Below are 20,567 nucleotides of genomic sequence, written 5' to 3'. Positions count from 1 at the left end.
AGTGAAACATCAACAAACTCCACTTACGAAACAAATTTTGGCTTGTTCTGTATATTTCATTGTTCTTCCACCATTCTTTCCTTTTAGATTTTATTCCTAGAGATCATTCAATATAAATGGGAAGAAAACAGCTACAGATACAACTGTGACTGTTCATCTCTCTCCTGCAGGACAATGTAATTCCTCATGGTGGTCTGCTTAGAAGCTTTCCAGTTTCAAATAGTTGATGTTATCTCAAAGTCATTCCTGCAAGGCCAAAGAATATAACAGTCAGGGCTATTCCTAATGCTCATTATTATTGCTACTACTTTAATCCAGATTTCTAGATCAAATACTGTGTGATTTGCAAAGGATGCTTAAGGACACAGCTAATGTCAGCATAACAGCTGCTGCCAGTGTCAATAAAATGAAAATTAATTTAAGAATAAGATTATCACAAGTCTGGCAGTAAATGTCAAAAGAAACATGGATAGAAGGTTACCTGGGGTGACATAGGTCTTTGGTACAGTGCCTTTTCCCCACAGGAAAGCTATTAGTTTTCAAAGCATGGGTTTACATTTCCTGTACTGTTGCAATAAATTTTATTTCTTTATTTCAACAATTATAATTATAATAATGTGAGAAAGCAAAAAAATTACTTACTTGAATTCAGACTTTCCATCCATATTTGCTTTTTGAGTATTATGCATGTCCATGACATGTGGAGGCTGACTCTCGTCCATTGCAATCAGAATTAAATTTTGTTTAACAACGCTAAGACTATGATTTTTAGGGCAAGTTAGAAAGTTGGGCTCTTCCAGGAGCTTCCATTTGTATCACCATGTAAGTTAATTTCACAGGAAACTTACAGAGCTTTGCTTGCTGGCTCATACTATGGTACCTGGAGAGGTAGTAGGAAAGCTTCACAAAAAAAACATAAGAGGTACCTGTTTTACTGAAATTGTTTCTTTGCAACTCTTTCTGTGCCATCTCTTCCATTCACATTGAATGATCCTTTTAAACTGAGTACTTAAAAATAATATGAGCTTGTTGTGAATAATAATATCAAATAGTGTAGATTTTTTTACTTTATTGCTGTTAGTATACCAGAATTTCCAGCCCTGTCACCAGTACGTCTTTTTGAAGTCTTATCTCTCTTTACCTCAATTTTGTCTTTTTTGAATTGTGATAATTTAAGATTCATTCTTTTTTACATAATTTTTTAAAATTTAGCTTTAAAGACTCTTACAGTGGTTTTATTATTTCTATTTTACAGAAGCTGGTTTCATAGGGTTCCTTTCTGAACTATTGCTACATAAGTTATCGGGTGTGGGCTTGTTAGGGTTGCACAGCAACTATAGCTTGGACAGGTCAACACAGAAAAAAAGCATAGAAAATAAAAGCACTAATAAAAACAATAGGAATGTGCAGGAAATCTTAATTTGACATGGCAATATGCATTTTGTTGTATTCTGATTTTGTAACAGGGCATTAAATTTACCTTCTTCTGAGATGCAGTCTGCAAATGTGTCAGTCAGAGGAAGATGAAAGCTTCAAAAGTTGGTGATTTTCCAATTATTTAATTATTCCTTTGCAAAATATGATAAATAAATGCAGTTGTTTCTCACAGTTTGTTTTCCCATTATTTTGAAGGATAGTCATCTTGCAAATATTCTAGTGGAGAAATCCAACAACCAGGGAAGACATCTGCCCTCTAAAATCATGAGCATTAGAAATCCTGAAAGTGTGGAGAGTAATGAATGTTGTTTCATGGTTGTAGAAGTCCAAGGCTTCTGGTCTTCATTATGTCATTGAAGACCAACTCCCAGCTGCTTTAATCTAGACAGTAATAAAGCATTAATGGATATCAGTGGAACTACTGTGTTCTTAGAGTGTACTTAAATGCCTTGCTGAACTTGGGTGTTATAATAATTTGTAACTTTAGAGACTACAGAAGCTAGTTACTATAGAGGTATTATCATAGTAAAATTACTTTCAAGTCATATGGTTCTCTAACTATATTTCCTGTACAATTGAGATCTGCACTTATGCCAGAGTAGCTTCATCTTCATATACAGAGATAAATAATATAATCTTGGCATCTAGAAAATTATTTTCTTAGTCTTGTAAAGGACAATGGTAAATGCAAATATTGGAAATATGATAACCTCTTTTTAAAGATGATCTTTCAAACGGTGGAAATCTATTTTATCGAGTGTGAAATTTGGATTTGTTTTTGTTCCATTTCTGAATCTCTTGCAATTTTCAAACTTTACACAGGTTTTTAAAGATTCTCAAATTTTCTAAAGGTTTTAGAGAAGAGCAAGGATCTCTTTATCCAAACTCATAATGTGAATATGAACTACATCAAAAATTGATGAGAGATCTTAAACCACAACAGCTTTTTGAAAGGTTAACTCCAACCCAAAATTCAGAGCTACAGTTTGTAGTGTTAGTACAGTGGACAATTATTACTGAAATCCACAGTTGCTTCACCACAAGGAATTTGCTGCATTTGCACATTGCTATTAAATGGTCATGGTTTTGAAGGCATTGGGAAGAATCTGGCAAGAGATGCAAGTGAAGCAAAACAAATAGTATGATTTCTTTGGAAAAAAAAATGAAACCTTCTTGGCTGTCATGAATATTTGTTTCTCTTTTCCATATTGAAAACTTGTTTTCTAAATTTACCATTTAATAATGAAAATGTGGTTCAAAAATATAAATGGACTGAAGCAGTTGGATTTACATTTTTTAAATGATGTGTATTATCTATGGTAATTAGTAGAAAGTGGTGGTCATAAAGCACTCCTATTATTGTGGTTACATGACCACGAATTTTCTCTATTACTCTCACAAAAATATGTATCATAAATATTATCTCCATCTGGGAAGCTAAAGAATGCTTTCCCACCGGCTTCCTTTATGTTTGGACTGTAGTATGATGTATTTCAAACAATGTGAAAAATATTTAAAACAAGTTCAGAACAGGATGGGATGATTGCCAGGCCATTACAGTATAACCTTTATGCAAATTTCACTTTGGCACATTTTTGTGACAGTGTTCAGCAATAAATTTTCAAGGCTGACAGTGTTGTCTAGACTGCAAACCAAGAGACTGTGGCACATCAAGTTATGCTTGGAGCTGAGCTACCTAAAATGGTCATGAAAGTGTTTGTATTTATAAGCAGTTTGTAGTCACACACTACTGCTTCACCAAAATCATATACATGCTTCTAGGGACCAGTCTAGAGTTTCATGCAGTGTGTAATCAGAGATTTCTAATTTTGTCCAGCTCTGCAATACTGATTGGAAGAAAATTTCTAAAATGTTTTTCATTTTGTTTCTTGAAATGAAACTCCTTACTGGCCAATTATTTACTCTTTGCAGTCTATAAATTGTCAGTGTTAGGTCATGTCAAATGGACCAATGACCACTAGCTAAAATGACACCAGATTTTTAATTAACATCAAACTTTTGAGGGAAGTGGTCTTGGAAGGAATGAACAGTATGTAAAACCCTTAACAAACTGGAAGTGAAGTTAAGACATTTGAACAAAACACCCTGGATTACATGACATCACTGTCCACAGCGCAGTTAAAGAAAAAAATTTTTAAAAGGACTTTGCTTCCTAGAGCTGTTCCTCTGGCACTTTCACAAGCATAATGTTCATTTTGAATTGACCTTCAAGTGAAAACAGAGAGGTCCAAGAGGCACATTGAGATACAGCTTCCATCCAAAAATGGAACTTTCAGAAAAGTCAGTATTAGAGCATTGTTGCCTTTATTAAAGAGCCTTTGAAGCCATAGCTATGGCAGAGCAGCTTTTTGAGCACAACTGTCTACTACAGACATGACCTGTGCTAAAAGCAAAAGTTTTTTTTAGTGGTGCTGTGTCAAAGAAGGAGACAGAGAAGAACAGCCTACCATGGCCAGCTCTGGGAGCTGAGGCTTTACAACAATGAAGTCTTTGCCTATCAAGGAGTACTTGACCATAGAAGTTTGGTGGTGGGTTAGTCCGCAGGTATCTTACCAATTCCCATGTAATAGTTAAAAGCAAACAACACCCTTGTGAGGTGAACTGCAGCAAGGTGGGTGCCGTCTGCAGTGTTTTTCATGGGGTTTTTCTGTGGTGTTTTATTTTGGTTGGTTGGGTTTTAGTTTTTGCTTCCCATCACAATGGTAGATACCATTGAAACACCTAAAAATGTGTTGCTCATGCTTATCTCCTTTTACTGCTCTGTCTCAAAGGTGACATAAGAGGTTTGTAAAGGCAAGGAGGTTTATGCCACAGATAATACACAGGGTTTATTGAATATGGCTAAACTAAGTGAAACAATACTTCTCGTGCTGCCAAAAACTATTCCAAGCTCCAGAGGATATGGCCAAAAATGGTTATGAATTCCAATTTAGAGATAAATTCTGCCTCCTTAGAAAAAAAATCTAGGCAGCAATACATGCGTGAGCATCTGTGCGCGCTGAGGTAAATGTGTGGCAAATGTATACCAGATCCTCACTGCTCTTCATAACTCTGTCACAGCTGATGTCTGAGGCTTTTACAACAATGCAATATAAGAACTTGGCTTATGCACACAACGCTAATGAGAATTTGGCTCACTGTAACATGAGGATGTCCTTCAATAATGTGTCATTTTACAGCAACAACTTCCATATCTTAAGTTTTGCACTGTCTTTGCAGTCTCGTCTTACCTAAGACTTAGAATAGCAAACGCGATATGTAGATTATTTATGTTAAACAGAAGTTTATTTATCCTTTTCTGTAAATTGCTTCCTTCCTAAACCTTTTTTTCACACAGCAGATCCAATTAAACAACGGTTTCTGTTTGAATATCCTGAATGTTTTGATAAAGTATTATATCATATACCCATCCAAAAAATGCTGATTCTATTCTTGCATGGTATGTTTTAATCTCTTGGATGGTATCCTCAAACTTCTTTAGAAAAGATGGTTTGCATGTACTACTAATCATTGATATATGATTCATGGCTGTTTGATATGAAAGCATGAAACAATTCAGCAGTGCTAAAACTCATGGCTTAGTAATTTTAGCTTCAAAATATTTTAAAAGCTGACACCTTTATTACATTGAAAATGAAAAAACATGGCCACAAGCCAAAATTTGGTAATCTAAATCAAACTACTTTCCTACATCCAGATTCCCTGAAAAACACTTTTCTTCTGATAAAAGCCAAACTGTATTTATCTAACACAGATTTAGAAGTGATTCTATGTGCATATGACACCTCAATACATCTACTGAATTTATTCCAGCATGTTAAACTCACCTCTTTACAAATACTCTCTACTACTTGGTAGATGATGACAAGATGATGTGGTAAATGAACACTGTACTGTTCAGGCTTTTTATAGGAAGCAAAATTGCCAGAGAGTAAATAAGAGAAGAGATAGTCTCTCAAGACCTATCTTTTTCCACTGTGTAAGAGGTGAAATAAGACTAGAAAATAAAGAGGTGAAAATCAGTATTTTCTATGTGAAGTGATAACTCAAATCTTAATTGCACAAAGATTTTTCAGCTCATGAAAATGACTCCTAGTTGACCACTCCGTTTCCAGTTCTTTCTCAATATTACTAGTATCAAAGATAATTTGGAGAGAACTTATTCTATATTAGTACCTTGATTAATATTCTTTTGGGTAAATCTTCTGCAGGATTTATAATTTATCACATTTCACAAACATGTTATTAAGCTTTTAGAAATGTTGTGTTTTAATTTTATTGTAGCTTCTTTTGCAAGATATGTTTTAAATCAATGGATTGTGCTTTTGCAGACTGAAGCCTATGAATAGTTATGACAGTGGGGAAACCAGCTTTAATCAGATTCAGAAGAAATACATATATTCCTGAATTTTACTCTCTTGGGAATAGTAACAGTATCCTTAGATTAGAATGTCCATAATTTTTTTTTTCTCTAGGTCATCCATACTGTCTGTCAGACACAAAAACATCCTTTTTCAGCCAGTGTCTTCTAGTTAGTCTTCTCTTAACACCCTGGTGTTAAGAACATTGATACCTCTACCCTTGCCTTTTCACAAATTTGTTGTTTGGGGTTTTTTTCTTACTTCATGTACTATGCTGAGTGCAATATTAAGAATTTTAGCCATTTGGAGCTTATGTGCACATAAGGGAAAGGTTACTTGGTGATATGAGAATAAGGTGTATTTTATTCCTTGCAAGTATCATCATTTTGCAGGGTTTGATTTCAAGGTAGCAGACAAGCAGAGCTGTGCAGTCACATGAAGAGATTAGGAAGGGAATATGAAGTTTTTGGTGAAATGGGTGAGCGACTTGCATGACTCTGCTCCACTTTGGTATGAGGGGAGAGTGGTCCCAAACACTCCCAAATGCTAGTTCTGTAGTAGTGGTAGTGGTTCCTAGACCTCTTGTCCAGCATTCATTTCTACAGTTGCCTAAAATGTGTACTCAAACCTAACTATTACGTGTTTTTTTCACAGCTTCCTTAGTGGGTATAGTCTGCAGTGACTTTGTCCCTGATTCTGGTCTCCCTCTCTCAATCCTTTCCATTATGCTTAGTCCATGGAGGACAAGCTCTCCTGTGTCAACAGCATTGCCTCATGAAGCATAATAACGACAGCTTAAATGTCAGCACTGTTAGTCACTGATGATTGTCTTAGGTTTGAAATAGAAATTTCTTACTTTTTAGCCACTCTCTTCAGAGGGAATGTTTACCAGCAGCAACATATTATTGTGGCACTTTGATCTTTGTTTTGAAATGTCTTTTTGAGTGTAAAGAAAACTCATCTGTGCTGAGAATGACATTAGAAGCTATTTCTGGAGTTAGACCAGGATTCTGAAGGTGAAAGGACACTTCTCCAGCTCTCTCAACAAGTCCTTGGGAAAGTTAAAAATAAGTCTTGCTGAAAAAAATTGGCACTTGTTATTTGAGAAAATTTCTTTATTCCAGGAACTGCCTCATGTAGCAGAAATTTATTTACCATCTGTGTAGACTTGAAAAATTTTCCATCTTACCAGATACACAACTGAAATAGCAACAGATTTTCCATCCCAATGGTTTCCAACAACCTCTGTTTTAAGGGAGTGTTGTAAAAACTTATGATATTTTTTTGCTCACTAAAGAGGGGTAGCTCAATTAATAGACCATCTGTCAAACTCTGAGTTTGGATTGTGACCTCTAATAATGTCACCTTACTGTTGCTAAAGCATGTCACTTTGGGGATGGTAAGGAGGAATTCACAGACCTAATAGCTAAAATATATTGGGTTTTTTAATTACAGTTCAATTTTTAATTAATACTACAGTACCAACTTAAATAAAAAAGTAGTCACTTGAGAAATTTATTCACTTTGAGTACAGATGTACTTCCTTAATTTCACAGCTCTGCAACTACACGGGGAGAAAAAAAAGTTTAAAAAAAACGGTCCCACCACCAAAAATATCCCCACTGATTCTTGAAGTAACTTTAGTCCTTTAAAATATGAAGCAACCTGTCTGTAAATCTGAATACCACTTCTGAGTATTCATATGAATACACAGGTCAGAAACCAATGCAAACAATTCCTGGGAGACAGAAAAAGAGAAAAGAGTTCAGGAACAGATGTCAGAGTACACAAGCTTAACTTTTGCTTGTTGTTTCTGCATTGATTCCTTTCTTTTATCTATTCTGTGGATACATTTTACTTTTGTTTTTATGCACATCAAGAATTCTCAAGAAGCATGGGGGCTGATTCTTATTTGATGCTTAGATGGATTTTTTGATCCCATTTAACAAAATAATATTTGTGTGATTAGCAATCTTGGTGTTCAAGGCAGTTGTCGAAAAGTTTCCTCTCAATTCAGAAGTCTGATTTGCTGAAAAAATGAAAAAACCCTATCTGCCATTCTTATTATAATTGGGCAGTTCTGCCTTATCTACTTTTACCTGCCACTGTGTTCAGGATATTTGACTGAAGGGGCTTGATCCTAAATAGGCCTATCAACGATGTTTTTGCTTTCATAATTCCAAGTCTTTGAACTAGCAAAATTTTATGATATGTGATATTTTTTTAACTAAAAGTCTTACTGAGTCCTTTAATCTGGCAATTCAGATCTGTATTTTAAAGTTATTCTATTTTTGGATGTCTGTATAACTTTTCAATTTGTCTGCATATGATAAAGTAAGATGTTGTTTCAGCAAAATTGTATAATTGTGAAAATGAATGGGTATAAGTTTTAAGCCCTTCTACATTCTTTCTTGCTGCTGCTAAATCACCTACAATCCCAAAATAAGGAATTACAATTGATATTATCAGCCTTCAGCTGAATGTTATTCAACAATCCAAACTTTAAAATGTGAGTTGCAGTTTCCAGGGAACAGAAGGTTTTAGTTAGATTTGTGCTAGTTGGTTAAGGTAGGTATGCACTGCCATGTTTTAGTTTGGGCCAGGAGCATTCTTTTGAAGGGATTTTGCTGAGTGACATGATATAAAGCATGAGAGGTGAATGATATCAGATGGTGAGATTCAGTGTGTGCTCTCTGATTTGATAGACCTAATGCATTGCTTCACAAAGAAAAATTTTATTTCAGAATTATCAATAGTAAGGGAAAATTTTTCAGACATTAGGAAAAAAAAATGGACCTTGGAGGGTAGCAGATTCATATCTGCGCAGTGCAAGAAGTATGAACTAAAAGACAAAGTCATAGGATTTTACATTCCCATCACTTGCAATGTGAAATTGTCCAACTCTGTCCTCCACCTCAAACAAACTGGTTGCAAGATACTAATTGTTATGACTTCGAGAACAACGACTACAAAAAAAATCTTCTGAAGACAGATTTTTAAAATAGTTCAGTGCATCACAGTTTCCTTTTGGGTGAATTTGATAAATATTCCCTGCTAGAAGAATATAGATTTCTATTTACACAATATAGATTTTGCCCTTAAACAAACTAGGAAGTCTCTTGAGATTTTTATAGGTTTTGCTTTATCTTTCTGAAGTACATCAGATCCAACGTAAAATAGTGCAGAATATTTTCCCCCTGTACTTGTGCTTTCTAGTTCTCTCACTAATTCCCAGTAGTCCTGTGGTAATGTGTTCATTCTGTTGGCCAGCTGTTCAGCTCTCCATGAATGCATCCTCCTGATGTGCATTTCCCAGCATTTTACAAGTCAGTGTCCTTTTCCACTTCAATATAAAACTGTTTTGAAAGCAAAGCTATGTACCACTGGGAATCTAGACAAGGAATCTTACGTAAACATAATCAAACTCAGTGAGGAGTGAAGAAATAGATATTACACACTATAAGCACTAAAATGGTTTTAATGTGTGTTTGAAATAGAAGTAGAGAGAAGATTGTCTTTTGTACTAGGTTTTGGATTGTTTGGTTTTTGCTGGGGTTCTTTTTTGTCTCTGACACAATTCGCTTTGTTTTGCTCTTACTGCCTGTAGTAGAAAGAAACTCTGGTTCCCTTCTCTAGGCCCTTGGTAGTAGGACCCAATAGTAAAGCAAATATTATCCCCCACCACTGCCATTGATATTAACTTCAGTCTTTGTTAAGGACAGAGTTGTGAGCCTCAAAGATAAAGTTTGTCTGTACAAAGGGAGTAGAAAATGTGCAAGCAGACTGAAAAAGAAAGAGCTGATTTGCTCCCTCTTGGAACACGTTCTTCACCAAAAATGGCTTGTGGGATTAGTAAAGACCAAGTGATAAGAGAGCTGAAAATAGGGATGGATTTCTTCCTGGTACTGTCCCTGATTCTTCAAGACAAAAGAGAAATTTAGCAGCTAGAAATCACTGTACTCTCTGGTCATCCCAAGGCATTTGCGAGTGTGTTGTGTGGGGCTGTGTTAGTCAAAAATGCAAAGGAAATGTTTGTCTACAATGTATTTTAGGAATCATTATTTGGTTATTGTGAAGCCTAACATTTCATTCATTGATATACAGCGCTTGGATTCAATTTGAAATATAATTCCCTATGGACTGGGAAAAAACTGTTGTGCGTGGGACTCTGTAATAGTATAGTGTAGTTTATAGTGGGTATTTTGGATTTTGGCCATTTGTCTAATTTGGATTGCTCTTTCTTATTTAACATCAACTGAGATTTACACCCAGGCCACAGTTTCAGCAGGCAGAGAAAATGTGGACTGTGACTTAACCCAGTAATGTATGAGAAGGCTCTGTCTCAAGAGGAATCTATGGCATCTACTTGATAACACTGTTGTACATTCTCTGCTTGAGTGGTTCCCATTACTCCATGACAAATAGTAAGATCTGTCTTTTCTACCATGACCATAGCATAAAATTTTACCTTTCTCTGTGAGTCCCCATGTTGAATGCACATGTATTTTGTGGCAGAGTTTTTTTGATCCTTTTTGGCAGTATGTGGAACAGTTGTTTTGTGATTATATCACTTCACATGTTCTGTAGGGAAATAAGATAAGTACTCATTTGTTCTAGCTCATTCTGTCCTGTATAGATGATCTCCATCTGTGTATAATTTGTGTTTTAAAAGGCAGCATAAGAATTGCAAGAAGTAATCTTTGTAGAAGCTTGTTGTTAAAAACAGTATATAATATTTATCACATAATCTCAAGTAAACACCCTGAATGGTTTTGATTTGTTCTTTAGGGACTATAACCAAAATTTAGCAGTCTGGGAGAAGAGTTCCTGATAACAACATCAGTGCAAACATGAATAAATAAAACCAGAGGAATTACATATTCTCAGTCAAAAGCAGAGCTGGCGTTAGGACTTGGCAGTTCCTTGAATTCCAATATTCAATAAACTTTGAGAACATAGCATTCTGGCAAAATGATTATTTTATTATTATGCCTATTTTCAATAGTCAGTAGAATAATATTAAATATGTAACTCATAAAAGGAATATCTCCTTTGAAATAATATCATCTACAGAAACTATCAGAAAGACAGTAGAAAGATAGTTTGGAGGTGTTCTGGAGATCTTTTGTAAGCTTAAGCCTGTTGGCTGGCCTTTTGTAGCCTTAGGTCCTGAACCTGGGTCAGGGAAATCACAAGCACAAATACAGGCTGGGCAGAGAATGGATCAAGACCAGCCCTGAGGAGAAGGACTTGGGAGTGCTGGTGGATAAGAAGCTCAACATGAGCCAGCAATGTGTGCTTGCAACCCAGAAAGCCAACTGTGTCCTGGGCTGCACCAAAAGAAGTGTAACCAGCAGGTCAAGGAAGGAGATTCTCCCCCTCTACTCCACTCCACTCCACTCCCATGAGATGTCCACCTGGAGTACTGCATCCAGCTCTGAATGGAACATAAATACTCCCAGTACTCCCCAACAGAAGAAGGACATGGACCCACTGGAGCATGCCCAGAGGAAGCCAAGAATATTCTCAGAGGGCTGGAACACAAACTGAGAGAGCTGGGGTTGTTCAGCCTGGAGAACGCACTGTGGAGACCCTGTATCATCCTTCCAGTACTTGAAGGGGATGTGCAGGGAAGATGGAGAGAGACACTTTAAAAGAACATGTAGTGGTAGCACAAGGGGAGTGGATTTAAATTGAAAGAGGGTAGGTTTAGTTTGGATATCAGGAAGAAATTCTATAACATAAGGGTGATGAGGTACTGGAACAGGTTGCCCAGAGAGGCTGTGGACTCCTTATCCCTGGAGGTGTTCAAGGTCAGGTTGGATGTGGCTTTAAACAGCCTGTTCTAGTGGAAGCTATCCCTGCCCATGGTAAGGGAGTTGGAACAAGGTGATCCTTAAGGTCCCTTCCAAAACAAACCATTCTATTATTCTATGATATGATCTTTTAGGAGTGCTCTGATTACTTCCACTTTTGCCAGATATTTAAAGAGAGCTGTCTTAGCAATTGCTGGAGCCTTCCACATTTCCTTTCTTTCACAGAGAGTCAGAAAATATGCTTTCTAGGTAGTGATGAAGGTATTTCAGATAGGTTGTACCTAATGTCAAATGAACCACCTCATCTGGGACAGGATATGGCTACTCGCCATAGCAGCACAAAAACTGCGTGTATTGGTGAGGAGGATACAGACAGAAAAATTACAAATGTGGAATGGGGCCCAGTTTTGTCTACTACAGTACCTTGACTTTTCCCATCAACACAAGTCATACAGAAGAATCGTATTCTTTGTCACTTGGTGGATTCATTGGGTATGACAATTGCTCTACAATCTTTATATAAACAGTAAAAGGGTTTCATGGCTGTGACAATATATACTGATAAAAGGACACAGAATAATTTGTTAGGAATGATCTTAACATTTAATTTAAATTAACTGCTTCATGTGAGCCAGAGCTCCTACAATTAGGCAGTCTGTGCTAAAGGACACTGCAATGGAATTTACTAACCAGAAAGAGAACACTTGTTCCTTGAAAGAAAAACTCAAAAGATTTGTTAATTAGCTCTCAGAGGATTCCACTGGTTATTTTACAGCTGTGGAAAAAACAGTAGAGACCTATTTATTGACCTAGATATCTGATAAATCAGAAAGAGATCAGTGTCATGGAATCTTTTTGAACAGACCACCTGCTGACACTGGGAAAGATCCAGATGAGGTCAAAACCCTCAGCTTCCTGTCTCAGAGAGGAAAAGGAGAAAAAAATCTGATAAACATAAAGCTACCCAGAGTTGCTTTAGAAATCTCTAGAGATAAAGAGAGCAAGGGAAAACATAAAAAAACCAAAACTTCTCTTATTAAATGTAGCAAGAAAATGCATGCATTCAATAAATACATAGAAAAATGCCTTTTGATTTATGTTTTTCCCATTTAGATTACACTGTCAGAACTGAGCCTGAAACATGAAAACCAGCAATTAAACATCCCCAGCAGACAAAATCATTGCAAACAGTTATTATCCCACTAACCAGAGCATTAAATACACTTTCAGATGTTACCACTCCAGGGGTGGATCACAGAAACAGGGTTCAAAACAGAGGGGTACTCAGCACTGCTGCTTAGGTCAAGTTCTGCTTTAGCCTTGGGAAAACACTTATTTTGCCTGTCATTTTCACATCCTTAAAATGGAGTTAATAGCCTTGTCATGTGTAATGTGAGTTTAGTTGTATTAAAGATGCACTAAAGTGTTTTAATAAGAACTTTGCAACTACCTAAGATACATAGGTGAAAGTTCCCCAGAAGCCTTAAAATCTTTTAGAGCTGCAATATTGCTCCTGCTTGTTGCACTTCCTTCTATTCTGTATTAAACCTCATTATTTGTTCCCAGTGAAGAAAAGTCTCCTGTTTTTACAGTAGCTGTGCTTTAAAATCAGATTTAGATGGAATTAAGCAGTTCCATGTAATATATCTTATAGATGTGCCCTTACTCATTTGCACGTGCTTGCTCTCTCCCTGAGGTCTTCACACAGTAGCTTGAGGAAACTGGACTTTCCAATGCCATTTTCTGTTATTCTCTGTAAGCAACTGTTCCTTTCAGCTCTCTATTTGTCTCTCTTCTTTTCGGGAGTAATATAAATACTCAGCCTCTTTTGAAGTGTATCAATATGACAATTCAACTTAATTGCGCATTTAGAGATATTTATCTTCTTAAGCATAAACATCTGCAGAGCAACTGTGCCCTGGACACAAGAAAAATAAACTGTCAGAATGAAAAGGCTTCTCCTGTTTGCTCTGGGTGACACACGTAGCAGAAGGACGCAAATCAGATTGGGGAAATACTAATTTTGTTGCTAGCAAAACCTGGGTTATTTCATAGGGCCTCAAATTTTACCTACAGTCATCACGTTGCCTAAGCCTGATAATAAAATCTATTATCTCATTTTTTAAACAAAGGAGAGCCAAATGGTATTTTGCTCATGTTAATAAACTCACTGACTTAGTGAAGCAGCCTTATTGTCATTTATGTCTCACATTGTTATGAGTCAGAGGGAGCAGGATTTAACTAAATTAGTGATGGAACTGCAGTTTATACTTTATTGGAAATTCTATAACAAATAGGCTTTTTTCTTTGCCCCCTATGCAGAAGAATGTATTTGATAATAGTAACATTCATTTCAACATTAAGTTTCTGTACAGGAAGAAATACTTTTAGATTACAAATGTCCTATTGTTCAAATTGAACAATCACCAGTCCAGCACCACTCACCATAAGATGCTTTGAATGCACTTGAAGTCCACAGTGTTCTCAGTGCTGTTCTTCCTTGGGGAGGCCAGCTGGCAGTGACTAGAAATTCACTGCAGCTGGTCACTGAGCCAGGTCCTTTCTCCAGACATGTATTTCTGCTATGCGTTTTTGAGACTGTAATTTCACTCTTTTGGCCTCACTAGTGAATCAGTAGCCAGAGTTTTCATGCTTTTCCTTCTTGCCCTGAGCTGATTTTGTCATGGCGTGTCATGTGTTAAGTCAGTAAAAGTTGGCGAACACCACAGATAAATATCAAGCCAAATAACCTGATATTAAATACATATATATATATATATATATATAACAGTGTAGGGTTGATAATTCTTCAATTCTACTGGGAAAATGCAGTCATACCTCATGAGATAATGCTTGATTAAATTCATTAAAAAAAAATACTGCAGTGTACTTAAACACTCTCAAGCTGGTTATCTCAAGTTCTCTAATAGAAACATTTTGATTGTATGAGGACATAGGCTAATCTGTGCCAGCTGTTCTGTAGTTAACTATTCCAAAAGTCTCATTCTCCCTTCTCAAACATTTTTTTTTCTCTGCAGACATATTTCATGCAAAAGCTATGCTGACCTTTAAAGATGTTTTATGTTTTTGTCACAAAATATGGTGACAGTGCTTATTTCTTTTAATATTAGGAAACCTCACTTCTAAAAAGGTTTTTTAGAAGTGCAGCAAACATCTAGTTATTTCTAGCTTTGTGAAGGGTAAATAACCATAACAGCTCTATGGTTGTTTATATAGGGGAATATAAGGGAAGTATTAAGACAGTAAATTTAGTGTTTCATCATACAGAAAAGAAGTGTTGTTTTTAAAGAAGTTAGTAAAGTTTCAATCAATAATGTATACATTTCTTTAATTCCTCACCACATTTACTGGAGATGATGGCTATTGTGTACCTTATGGACACACCTAGAAATAATAGGTATAGAAATCGTATTGCTTGGCTGACTTACTCGATTTTCAAAGATCCAACCAGTAGATATTCTTTTTCACAAAAATGTGCAGTGCTACTTTTGCCCTTTTAAGTACAGAGTATGAGATATATGTACATATATGTTTGAAAAAAAATCTGTTCAAGAAATATCCCATTACCAAAAATCACTTTGTTGCACTGGGAGTCTTCTACTATTCATATTTTTGAAGTGCAAATCATAGTAAAATTGGTCAGATTTTAATCCAGAAAAGCAAGGGATTGAGTCTAAAATTAAGAGGGGCATTTCAGCTTGTTATCAACAAAAAATTATTTTATCATAAAGGAAAATAAGGCTAAAAATCTATAACTGCTTCCATTCGGAGCAGATTTTTAAACAAATGTGTATACTCCATTCTATGGTGGCTTTATAACTTCTTTCGGGGACATGCTAGTGTTACTGCATCATGTCTTCTTTTCTGTATATGGAAGCAGACAGTGATATATCCAAGGCTCTCTATTGCATAGCTCCAAAGGGAATGAGTCACCTGGAAAAATTTATCTGAAATAAAAATGTGCAAACTTCATTTTTGTTTTGCTTTAAAAAGAGTTTAAAAATTAAAGTGGCATGTGCTTGTGCATGTTAAGAACCTGAAAAAGTTACAATGATCAGACATTTCCATGCAAATATCATTATAAATGCAAAATATTATCCAGGATTTGACATTCATGGATATATAAACATAAAATTTTGCTTAAAATATTTAATATTAAAAGAGCACTTTACTGCAATCCACCTAAACTGGCGTATGCAGATATGCAGATGGGAAACTCTAAGGCATACAAACCGCTTCCTACCCCGTGGTAATTCTTCATTTTTCTTTGGTAATTCAGTTTACCAACATTCACTAAATCGGTTCTGCAAATAGCCATTGTATGCATCTAATCATGATGGTGTCTCCATTGTCAATACCTAGATTGCACCAATCTGAATTTAATTCACTAGATCATATTCAGAGACTAGTCTCACTGATTTCAGTAGCACTAATTGGGAAGGAATGGCAAGCAAATTATTTTAGTCTGTTAACTTGAAGGGTTGAACTACTGAAAATGCAATTCAAACAAAAGCTGAGGATTTGTGAAAACCTGATCAAGTTAACTGCTGGGCTTTTAAATCTCACTTCACAGTTACAGCAAAAAATTTGTTCATTATTATCTTCTGCATTTTCTTGCACTTTAATCTTTTAAGATCAATTAGGGTATCATAATCTTGACTTAAATTATTAAGGGCCAGGAAGCATAGTCCTTAACACTACTGCTAAGCCCAGAATTACAATAGTTTCACCACTTTCACTTAGCACCAGTCTCTAAATGCATTGAATTTCTATAGTGCCATCATATTTATTTAATGGTAGCACCATATAGGCCCACTAATGATCCAAAACTATAATATTATTTGTCCTTGGAAGCTGTGTATTTGGATTTCAAAGAGCTGGTAGGGGTCTTCCCATGATGCTCATAAACAGTAGAGAAAATTTTTACATTCTTTGATTCCATCAATTCTAACAACTGTTATAATCTGTCCCATCCATTTGTAGCTACAGATTACAGTAACTTTTACCTTGTTTGCAACATGAGTAATACTGCAGAGGCCTACGTTTTTCACAAAATATCCTGGTCACTGACCTAACTGATCATATGCCTTTCTACTGCTTAATCACTGATTGTCCATTCAGTTTTCTTTCAGCTGAGGTTTAAATCAGACACTAACTTCAGAACACAAGAGATATGACCCACTCAGTAGGTCCATCTTGCACACTGGACCTGGCAAGAGTTTTTCTCCTGTGTCCATGTTTATACCCAGTCCAGCTGACTCGTCTATGGACAGTGCTGACCAACCTGTCCTTCTCACAGTCCCCATGTTTCCCTGAGTCCTGTGGTTGCTTTTGCAAACTGGCGGCTCTTCTCAGAACACCCCAATTTTTCTGCTTGAATCTTTCCGCCATTAAATCATGAATCATGAAATCATTACTAAACCACAAATGTCAGTAATACTCTCAATGACACAATACAGACTGTTCCAACAGCATATAACTCAAAGAGTCAAGGAGGCAAAGTCAAAAGAGGTTTAGAAACAAGATATTACTTCAGCACTCTTGAAAAACCATGCTCTCAAAATGCTGAGATTTTGATAGTAATATGCTTCATGAGGAATATTTATTTTGCAGAAACTCAGTTTTGTATTTCAAACTGAGGAACTGAAAGGAAACTTCATTGTGCAACTCTCCCTACATTTGGGATCTCTTCCTTAAAAAGGAGAACGCTGTTGTGGAATTCACTTGAGAAGATTGAATCAGAAAGGCACGATTTGTGATCATTGTCTATTAGTCTTAGAGCTTTTGCAATCTGTGTTAGTCCTAGCCCAACTGGCCCTTCAGTCAGATCATGTGGATCATTAAGGATTTGTTTTGTCAGGTGGGCTCATTTCAGTAGGGGGTGGTTAAGATTTTTTCCACTGGTCTAAAGCATGGATGAATTATATAATGGGCTGGCTAGAATTTCTGAAAATGCTTGAAAAAAATATGTACTCTTATTTATTTTCTTCTCTTGAGTTGAACTGTTGATATTGCTTTCATGCCATTAAGTAATGGCAATCACACCATGCTGAGTTTCCCAAAGAGCTACAATTAAATCCAGATAAATGAGTTTCCCCTGCAACGTATCCAAGCTAACAGTCTTCCTGGATACCTACTCAAAATTGTGATGTTCACTATTTTTAAAATATCCCTCACTATTTGATGTTCATATCTGAATAATTTAATGTTTCATTGATGACAGGAGACTTCAGGCAACTTGTGAAGAATAACAGAAAGCCCAAAATTACGAATTTCACATTTTTTTATCTTCCTGTCTTGAATGATACTTTCTATTAGGCCTTATAAAATCTTTTTTTATCCCAAAAACTGTTTTGGGATGGAATACAAGTTTGTTGAACATTAGTTAAAATATGTGATTTAATCCTGGCCCAGATATGTTTGTCTTTTTTATTCTATTGCCTCTTTGTGATAACTCTTGAATTCAAACCTCCTATTTGATTTGGTAAAGCTACTCTTGGAAATAACATTGACTTCTGAATCTTTTTTCACATCTTTTATTTATCCACGTAAGCAATGTTTGTATATATATACATGTGTATGTTTGTGTGTGTGTGTGTGTATCTCCTGCAGCACTGTGGGCATATTTACAATATAAATATGTCGGGTGTTGGTCAAAACTAGAACATATAGCCAACCTCACCTCCCATTCAAACTGTCCAGCTCCTAATCATAGTCTGCTGCATCCTTTGTGGACAGACACACTGACACAGACTGGCTGAAGCCAATTTGAGCAGCATGTCCTTCCTGAGCTGCAGGCACTTCTGCTGCTCTGTTCCTGGGAGACAGCAGCTGTGAAATGAAGCTGTCAGTCATCAGCTCCCCAAAACGGAGTAGAGATATGTAGGCACATAGAAGTGCTCCAGGCTGAGCTGGGAGGAAAGAACTCACCTCTTAGCTGGGACCAGAGCAGGGCACAGCACTTTTCCTTCCTCCTGGTCCAGGCTGTCAGAGCTGAGCACTGTCAGAGCTGAGCACTAATGCCATTACCTGCTGCAGTCTGGCTGAAACTTTCAGAGACAAGAAGAAAAAGGAAAATGCTGTGGCCACAGCCAAGTCTCAGCTGGACTCAAGTCCAGCTAGGGCATCACTAATTAGCTTCTCCCTGGGGTAGGAGCTCAGGTTTCAGCTCAGGCTGTCATTTACTACTTAGTTACTCCTTATTACTCTCTTGATTGACAGTGTAAACACAACCTATGATTTTTAGATAAGGTTAAGAACTTAGGTATGATACACAATAATCTGTCACATCAATATTGCTTATGTGTTTTGTTTCCTTTATTATTTTTTCCTAACCTCAGTACACCCATGAGAGACATTTTCAGATTTTGTAGTAAGAAAACCTGAGTTTTTCTTCTAATACTGATGCATAAAATTTGGAGTAATATATTTTGGTTATTGTTGATAAAGTGAAAATCTTCACACAGTCCTTGTATATGTCACACAATACAGATCATGTCTGAGCTATGATATGAAAGAAAATAATAAGGTGATAACCCCATGTAATGCTATGGGTGCTGAATTTTCCCTTTAGTTGCAATAAATTATGGGTGCTTTTAAAAAGAATATACCATACTATTTGGTTTTGAAGGTATTTTTCTTATCTTCCAAAGAAGATTATTTACCACTTGATTCAGTATAACTCATTTGCTGGAGGGCCTGGCTTCAGGGTATGACAGGCAAGTATACCCTGTGTGTGAAGGCTACCTACAAAAGCAGCAGTACCTATCCAAGAGCAGTATGAACGCTAAGTGGAACACAATAAAGAGGTAGATCACTGAGTAAAATGCTTAGCTGTATTCAGTAGTAATACTTTCTACCCAACCTGATTTTACCAGTAACTTTTGTAGATAATAATTAATTTCCATCCAGCAATGGAAAACTTAAAGACAACCCTAATAAGTGGTTGGAAGGGACTTCAGGAGGACTCTACTGAAGCAGGGCTAGATCTGAAATCATACCAGGTTTCTCAGAACTTTATCCAGCTGGGTCTTGAAAGCCTCCAAGGATGGAGCCTGTAGAAATTCTATGCAAGAAAAGTTTGGCTGTACCAGAATCGTTCCTGACAATCAATCATTCATCTCACCTGCTTGTTGCTACCTGCATGCCTCAGTCAGCTGCCAGTGCTTTTGACCTCACAAATGCTGGGAGGTGAAATGGCTTCAACTGACATTTATTTGCTATCACAACAGAAAAATACCCTGAGAATATTGTACTCTTCCATTCCTAGAGACGTGCTTTTTACATCAACTTCACCTACAGGGAAGACAGAGGATTTTTCTAGTTGCTCTTCAAGAGGAGAGTCCAAGAGAAACTCAAGAATTGATGTGAGAATGGCCAGAGATGGAAGAAACCCATCCCTGCCATTACATTGTAGAGGGGAAGGAATGAACCTGAGTATGGGGATGGAGGGTACACAATATTTCCAAGGAGAAGAAAAGTCTGCCATGCAGAACAAAAATCGGTAAAAATAAGAATTCATGAGTTCAAGCTAGAGAAAGATTGTGATTCCATGATAGAATTAAGTTTTTAGTACTAAGGAAGGTAACACTGGGATAACACCCATTTTGCTTGGGGCAGTTTTGGTGGTTTGTAAGAGTAGCTGGAGAACTATACATCAAGTATGATGGCCTTGTCATTGAGAGAGTGGCAGATGACATTACCTTCCAAGATCACTTCCAGTTGTATTTTTTATGATTCTATGACTTTTTATTGTTAGCTCATGAAGAGTATATCTAAAAGTGCAATATTTAATATTGTGTAATATTTCAAGCAATTAGTGTTAATGATTTCAGATTAAAATTGTCACTAGACTTGAGAAGCTGAACTTACAGCTGAAAAAAAGTGAATGTTAAAAACAATCATATAAAAT

General features: G+C 36.4%; 1 protein-coding gene and 1 long non-coding RNA gene across 6 annotated transcripts in view; one reads left to right on the top strand and one right to left on the bottom strand.

Annotated features, from left to right (window-relative positions):
- The window catches only part of DLC1 (DLC1 Rho GTPase activating protein), a 221,029-nt gene that overhangs the window by 21,463 nt on the left and 178,999 nt on the right, over positions 1-20,567 (top strand). The window lies entirely within an intron of this gene.
- On the bottom strand, positions 31-18,741 carry LOC116443833. The gene is made up of 3 exons (XR_004240071.1): positions 18,587-18,741; positions 1,481-1,818; positions 31-900 (listed from the first exon to the last, which is right to left on the bottom strand). It is a non-coding gene; the product is annotated as an uncharacterized LOC116443833 (long non-coding RNA).

The sequence above is a fragment of the Corvus moneduloides genome, chromosome 5 (genome assembly GCF_009650955.1).
Source record: "Corvus moneduloides isolate bCorMon1 chromosome 5, bCorMon1.pri, whole genome shotgun sequence".
Taxonomy (NCBI): Eukaryota; Metazoa; Chordata; class Aves; order Passeriformes; family Corvidae; genus Corvus; species Corvus moneduloides.
Note: the sequence above shows the minus strand (reverse complement) of the source record. Positions and strands in the feature narration are given on the sequence as shown.